At 38.1% G+C, this 7,256-nt stretch overlaps 1 long non-coding RNA gene across 1 annotated transcript; it reads left to right on the top strand.

Moving 5' to 3' along the window:
• Window positions 1-3,389: 3,389 nt before the first annotated feature.
• LOC129348896 (uncharacterized) lies at window positions 3,390-7,003 on the top strand. Its single transcript, XR_008601639.1, has 3 exons — window positions 3,390-3,522; window positions 4,441-4,541; window positions 6,400-7,003. It is a non-coding gene; the product is annotated as an uncharacterized LOC129348896 (long non-coding RNA).
• Window positions 7,004-7,256: the final 253 nt, after the last annotated feature.

Below are 7,256 nucleotides of genomic sequence, written 5' to 3'. Positions count from 1 at the left end.
ATGACAGCACATGTAGCATGGTAGATTACTGTCTGTAATCACAACATGTATGTTGTGTTAACCTTTCGAACCCAGATCTCTCCATGAATATGTTCCCATATGTAGCTTTTACATTATAAAAGAACATTTTCTATGCATGACAACATTACATATTTTGTATGTGACTGTTCCAACACTTGAGTTAAGTATTTTAAGCCATGACATAGTTTTTCATGACTGAACCATTATTTAAATGGAAATATTCTGTATGTCTGGTGCATATTTGTATGATTTTAAAGTAAAATTCTACATGTAAAGAAACGAGTTTGTGCCCTATAGACAAAGACACAGATGAACTACAAATGCAAATTATTTAAAACTACAACTTATTGCAAGTTATTGTAGGATCAAAAGTAGTATTTTCCGAAATTAAACTGAGATAAACTTTGGCAGTAATAGCAGTTTTTTCATTTAACACCTGTACATCAGTAAGAAGATTTCAATCAGAAAAGGAGATGAAAATAAAACCTACAGTGATCTGTAACACTGTCTTCAACATTCTGGGATGATTAAATCTTAACAGGAAAATTCAATTTTCTCCTTCATATTTTGAGAGCAAGCAGTTAATCTTGGGTGAAATCTCAAAGCCCCCTACATATGGTGCCCATTATTCAGTCCATTTATATCAGTTTCTTTAGTGAGGTTGCTTCCAATCAGTCTTATCATCTGTCTCAGTGCAGGAAAGGCTTTACTCAATAATGCTTCATAGTTCATTGCTTGATCACAGCTTTTTGCCAGTAAATCACTGATACACTCTAGTTTAACTGACTACAAATCTGTTCGCTGTAGCAGGTGAGTTTACTGTCAGATACTGGCTGCTGTAAACACATAATATTGCCAAATGGAAATACAGTGTAGTCCAGCTATAGCAGTGTTTGTTTTTGTATCATTGTCTGTCAGCTTTAAGTGTGAGTCACTGTTTCCGTCAAAGTGGTCTCAGTAATTCAAAAGGTGTTCAGGAGAGAAAATCATCATGATTTAATTTAAAGTTTTTCTCATCAATTCTTGTTTTAATTTTCTGCGTGTAACTTATCACTGCATCACACGAGACTAGAGGAAATGAGAGTTAGTCACAGGCTGTGGTGGTGTTTATAGAACAAAATGAGATAGCAGCACATCGGCCTGCACAGAGGAAATTACGGTTTATGTATTTACTGGGAAATCATGATTCATCAAACTCCTCTATGAGATGGCCTTTCACTTGTCTCGATTCATTTAAAATGCATGATCCCACGATCCTGTTGCACCCAGCTATATGTGTAAATGCTTTTGGACTTGTTTGCTTTTTTGATTGCATACATTTGGACTATAAAATTTCAGTAATATATTGTTGCAAAATTAGTAACATATCATGTAAGTGTGGTGTAAAAATAGAGAAAATAGAACTATCGCAGAGATCTGTGAAGTGAAGCCTTTCAGGTGTTTAATTCATTGCGGAAAACAAGAAATAGAGTCAGAGTCTTCGTATATGTTCACGTTTGGCCAATAAAGCTGATATTGACAGAACATGAAGCCAAGAGAGATGTTTCAAACATGGATGTTACCACAGAGAGGGTACAAATTCTAAAATGTGGATGCTTCACTCACACCTTCAACGTACGATTTCTTGAGTTACAGCGAAAAACGTGTTTCATGAGGCAACACTGACCTTTGACCATCAAATTCTAATCAGTTCATCCTTGAGTTTTAGGGGACAGTTGAACCAGATGTAATTAACCCTTTAAGACCCACCATTGTGCAAGTCCGCCAGGATATATTTTTACATTTTTACATGCTGTAGTGCCATTTTTTGGAGTATTTTTATTTGCTTTACATCAAAATAACCCTGATATCCCAAATTTTAATAATATGTATTGATTTATGTCTTAACTACTACAAAAAATTGCTTAAAACTGCAATAAACCTTAAAAAAAATTAAAATCGTTTTTGTTTTGTTCACATATATTTCAAAATACAGAAATTGCATAGCTGTATCCCTCATATTTGTAAATGTAAAAAAGTTGCACAATATCCTTTGGAACCACGGGAAATTTATTTGGAGTCTGTACATAATTTGCTTTTTGAGATATGGTCAATTTTGTAACCTGTAAAAAAACCCGAAAATAAACAAAACTGCAAAATTTGCAAAGAGACAACATCAACATCAAAACAAATTATTTACAATAGTGCAATGAAATTTCTAAGTGTGCCAGATACTTATGAACACACATATTTTATGTACAAAACCATGGTCAGACCATAAAAAGTGCATTTGAAAATAAAAGAAAATCGTTTTTACTGAGTTGAATCAGAAACAGTATTTTGATGGTCTCCTGGTCCAAGTACTTGGACAGGTCTGATGGAGAAGGGCTGTCCACATATTCTGACAGAGGTGGCTGGACACCTGGCCTCCTTTTCGGCAGGCAGGAAATGTGGCAGAGAAGGTAAGCTGTCAGGTTCCTGCTCAGTTTTCCAGCCAGCTGTAGGGAGCGCCTCTGGCCCGGAGCGCTCGCTGGTGGAGCGGCTGCTGCAGCGTCTCCTGGCTGGAGGCCGGTCTGTCCCTCTACATCTCGCTGGGGTAGCAGGACAGCAGGAGACCTCCATTCTCTCCTCTTCCTCCTCCTCCTCCTCCCCAACATTGTAAATGCTGCACACAGAAAAAGTTACGTGGCACGTTAGCTGTGCGCAGCACATGACTTGTAAAAATGATGCGTATTTTGCGCGGAATGCTTTCGGCGGCGTTCCATGTATATTATACTTTCTTTACTTTTCTCCAACTCAAAACGAACAACTTCTCATGAATACAGACTTACATGTCACTGGAATGATCACTTCATTCGATAAGATCGGCTTCATCCGCGCTGGTGGCAGAATCTGGGCCAGACGAGTGGCTGGACTCTTCATCCGACGCTGTAGTTTGCTGGAGAGCTTCGCTCCAGATGTAAAATAATTTGGCACGACCAGGTTTTTGCGGCTCCTCAACTAACACTACTGTGTCAAAGGTGTGTGTGGTGGGTCCGTGTACGGATCTGGTAACTGGATTTTCCGTTCTGAAACGGGTATTGAAAAACAAAAAACGAGTGGTTATTTGATTTTTCGTTTTAAAATACAAAAATTAAAATTGAAATACAAGGCGTTTTTCCTTTTCATGATCAAAAAGTGATATACGATTTTTTTAAATGCTTTGATTTTCGTTTTATATTTAGAATAAAAGGAAAGTAAAATCAATAAGAGACTGAAACGAAAAAAGGTCGGTTTTTTCATTTTCTGAGACCGGAAGTGGTCATCAGCAAGTGTGGAGCCAAACGACAACAAGATTCTCAGAGGGCGGAACCAGAGAGCAGCGATTGGTCAGACTGACCGAGAGCCAGAGAGCAGTGATTGGTCAGACCATAGATAATATAGAAGACAGCGCGCTAGCGTATCTAGCCTGTGTATATCTATGGTCGGCACGTCTGGTAGCATCTGTGGCTGCTGTTGATCTTGTTTTTGGAGTAAAACACGGTAAGAAGATAAATACTACTAACCAGTAGCATTGTTTTGATGTACGTTAAGTCAGCGACTTGTGAAGAGTTGTGTTTTGTCGTGTTTGAGCAGTTGGTCCGGACGCGTTAGCTAGCTAAGCGGCTAAGTTAGCTAGCTAAGAGGCTAAGTTAGCTAGCGGGCTAATTAACACAGGTGGCTAACTTACCGCTGAACACCTGTGTTAGTTGCTGCTGCAGCTGTCCTCATTATTAGAATGACCTTCTCAACCTGTATTTCTCTGCTGTGTATTTTAGCTTTTAAAAAAGTTATTTTACTTTAAGGTTAACTGAAACCTGTTGAGCTGCACTGAAGTTTAACATTCAGCTGGTTTGAATTAAACCGCGCTTAACATTGCACAACATTACCTCTCTGAATCTCCATAATTTCATTAAATTCCTTCTCTCTTCCACTGCTCAAGTTCAATCCAGTATATAAAGTGACATTAATAGTGAATAAACTAACAACCAGCCATTGTATTTATTTATTACTGCATGTATTTGTAGTAAAACATGAGATGAAACATCCTACTTTTGGATCTAGAACTGCACAAGCTGTTCATTTTCAGTCACCTGACGAGTTAAACTCCCCTTTTTATGTGAGGTTGAAGCAGAAAGTCTGAGTTAACAAAGAATGTTCTTTATAATTTGCGATACCTGTTATCTCTGACTGAGGCTTTAGTTTTTGTTGAGCTGATTTACACGTAGAAACTTTGTTTTGGAAAATTTCTCAGCAGCTCAGAGGACAGGCTGCTTTTTACACAACCTTGTAAGAGAATGTCTGTCAATGCTTTCAGCAGAATTTAGAAACACAACACTTCCTAAACAGATATTTTGAGGCTGTGGGGTTGAACGTTTGAGAGTATATCAGTGTGTTTGTTTGTGGTCTTTCTGTTTCTAGGTGGAAGCTGAATTAGTGAGGATGACTCCTGCTCCTGTCATCTCTAAGCTCCTCACACATCTTTACCTGCACATGAGGAAAATCACTCCTGTAGAATGCAGGTATGTTTGTCATTATTATAAAAAGGTGTTGCCTGGTGACCTGTTAGAAACCCATTATACAGAGTCAGCCAAAATAATGTTTACACACATCAGGAAAAGAAAAACTTGCATAAATATTTCAATACCAAATTTATTCAGACATCACAAGATTAATAAAAGTTATCTTTGGCCTCTACAATTACAAGAGGTGCTCAAAGTGGTGGCCACTGGCTTCCAGACATTTCTGTTGTGTTGTAGACGTCACTTGTTGATGCTCCATTCATGAGGGTAGCGCCATCTGTTGGGAAAACATTGTACAACAGGACACAGAGTTGTCATGATTTGATCAAACTTAGAAAGAGGTATCTATATGTGTAGAAGTACTGATACAAATGAAATATTTATAAAAGTTTTTCTTTTCCTGATGTGTGTCTACATTATTTTGGCTGACTCTGACTCTGTGAACTTAATGAGAACAAAACTGTCATTTAATTGTTGCTGTGAAAGCTTCTTTAGTGAAAACCAGCTGGTGTTCTGCTTTGAAACAAACTGCTGTTGAGGTCTGTGTTTTTAGGTTTAACCCCACAGTTTCTGAATGAACTGATAGTTTGTTTTTTCTTCCTGATCAATGTGGACGTTATAATTGATGGTAACATTTACTGATCATATAATCAGCATGACAATATAACAGTATAACATTCTGACCACCTGACTAATACTGTGTTGGTCCCTTTATGCTGCTAAAACTCCTCTGACCCAGTGGTTCATCAGAACCTCTGGGGATGTCCTGTGGATTCTGTGGATCCTGTGGGTTGCAGGGTGGGTCCTACCTAGACCAGGCTGATCCTGGACCATCCCACAGATGCTCAATCAGATCTGGATGTGGGGAGTGTGGAACCCAGGTGAACAGCTTAGCTCTGTCGTGTTCCTCGGACCACTCCTGTAGTAGCAGTTTTAGTTTGTCCTGCTGAGGGAGGCAGCTGGCATCAAGGACTGCTGTTGCCATGGAGACTAGGGGGTTGTTTGTCCTGCAGTGTTTAGGTGGTGGTACATGTCAGACATCCACATGAATGTCAAGGTTTCCCAGCAGAACGTTGCATTAGAACAAGATGATGAATGTTGTTCTCTTCAGCTGTCAGTGGTCAGAATGTTGTGGCTGATTGGTGGATCTGTCTGCCTTTACTCTGACATCCAGAGTTATACAAAAGTGTAGTATGTGTGCAGTGCAGAAGACATTTACTTTATTGTATGCGTTTTTTTGTTTTTTAAGGGAGAGCATTTTTTTTTATCCACCTGAAGAAGACCTAATCTTTCCCTTCAAAGGATAGTTAAATGTTACTACGGCTTCCATAGTGGTCTCATCAGAGAAAATCATATCCATATACAGATTTTTATTAATTCCAGGGCTGGTTCAGTAAAGATTATAATAATAAGTACATCAGATAATTCTTGGTCGCAGTTGGAATTTTGCAGCCTGAGAGATGGTTGAGAAGGTTTCAGTTCTTGTTTTAGCAAAATATGTTATAATAGAAGATCTTTATTGTCATTGTACATGAAATTATCTGCAAACCAGCAAAATGCATCAGTCTGACGTATCTAAAAATGAATAAAGAAAAATGGTTCTAAAGCCAATAATAAACAGAATATTTTGAGGGAATATTCTAAAAAGGAAAGAAAAGCTCCATTCTCACTCCTCTCAGGATAAACTGTCATTAAAATTGACTTTAAATTTAGCTTCAACACGAGATAAAAACATTTACTTTCATTACTGATGTTGTCAAGTTTAAATAAAGTTCATGCTACTTTTATAAAATGATGAAAGTGAATAAATTGTATTTCTGTGATCTGTTTGATTTCTGTCTTTTCTCCTGTCATCCAGATGTTCAGAGGGAGATGATGCCACATCTGGTCCAGCTGATGGAAGGTCTTGAAGTTCTCTGACTGGCCTCGACTGAAGATGGTCGTCTCACTGGATTTAAGGTTCAGATGCTCAGTAACAAACTCCACCAATGAGCCAACAGGGAAGCTTTAGGTTTATTAAATGTTGCTATGAAGGTTTCGCTGTTTTTCTTTGTGAATGCAATGTGCTCCAACTGAAACTTGAATTAGAACTTAGAAGTAAATCCTTCCATCTGAAAGGATCTAGTTACATTAATAACCTCATAACATTCTAATTTTTATTCCAGTCTTGGTTGAAAATAGAATCTCTGTACTGATTCAGGTAAAAACTGAACTTCACAGCATGTTGGAGCAAAACAACCAGATGAAAACTGTGATGGTGTTGGATTGTCAGACCGTAATGTTGCAGCTCAAAGCAGCTTTTCTAGCTCAGTTCATTCTGACATTCAGCTATGAATCAACACAGCAGATGGTGATCCATGCTGTGGAAGTCTCACATCTCCTGATTTAATGCAGCTGCTTTGCACTTTTTACACTGTTTATTCACCAACACTTTATTTAATAAAAGTCCCATCTAGTTTTTATGAGGAATGTGATGTTTTAATTTCTCTGTGAATAACTGCAGTCTAATGCAACAGCTGGAGTTGTAACATCTGTCCTGATATTGATCATGAAGTATTGATCAGAATACTTATGGTCAGCAGTCATCCCTGAAGTTTTACATTAAAATCTTTACTTGTGTTGTGAACTTTGGTAAGAAGCAGAAACTTTTGCGTTGCCATGGATACATGAGTGTTAAATTCTGTCCATGTTTCCATTTTGGGAAATTCAGTCCAG

The sequence above is a fragment of the Amphiprion ocellaris genome, chromosome 5, assembly GCF_022539595.1.
Source record: "Amphiprion ocellaris isolate individual 3 ecotype Okinawa chromosome 5, ASM2253959v1, whole genome shotgun sequence".
Lineage (NCBI taxonomy): Eukaryota > Metazoa > Chordata > Actinopteri > Pomacentridae > Amphiprion > Amphiprion ocellaris.
The sequence above is the reverse complement of the archived record's forward strand: the minus strand, read 5'-3'. Positions and strand labels throughout refer to the sequence as shown.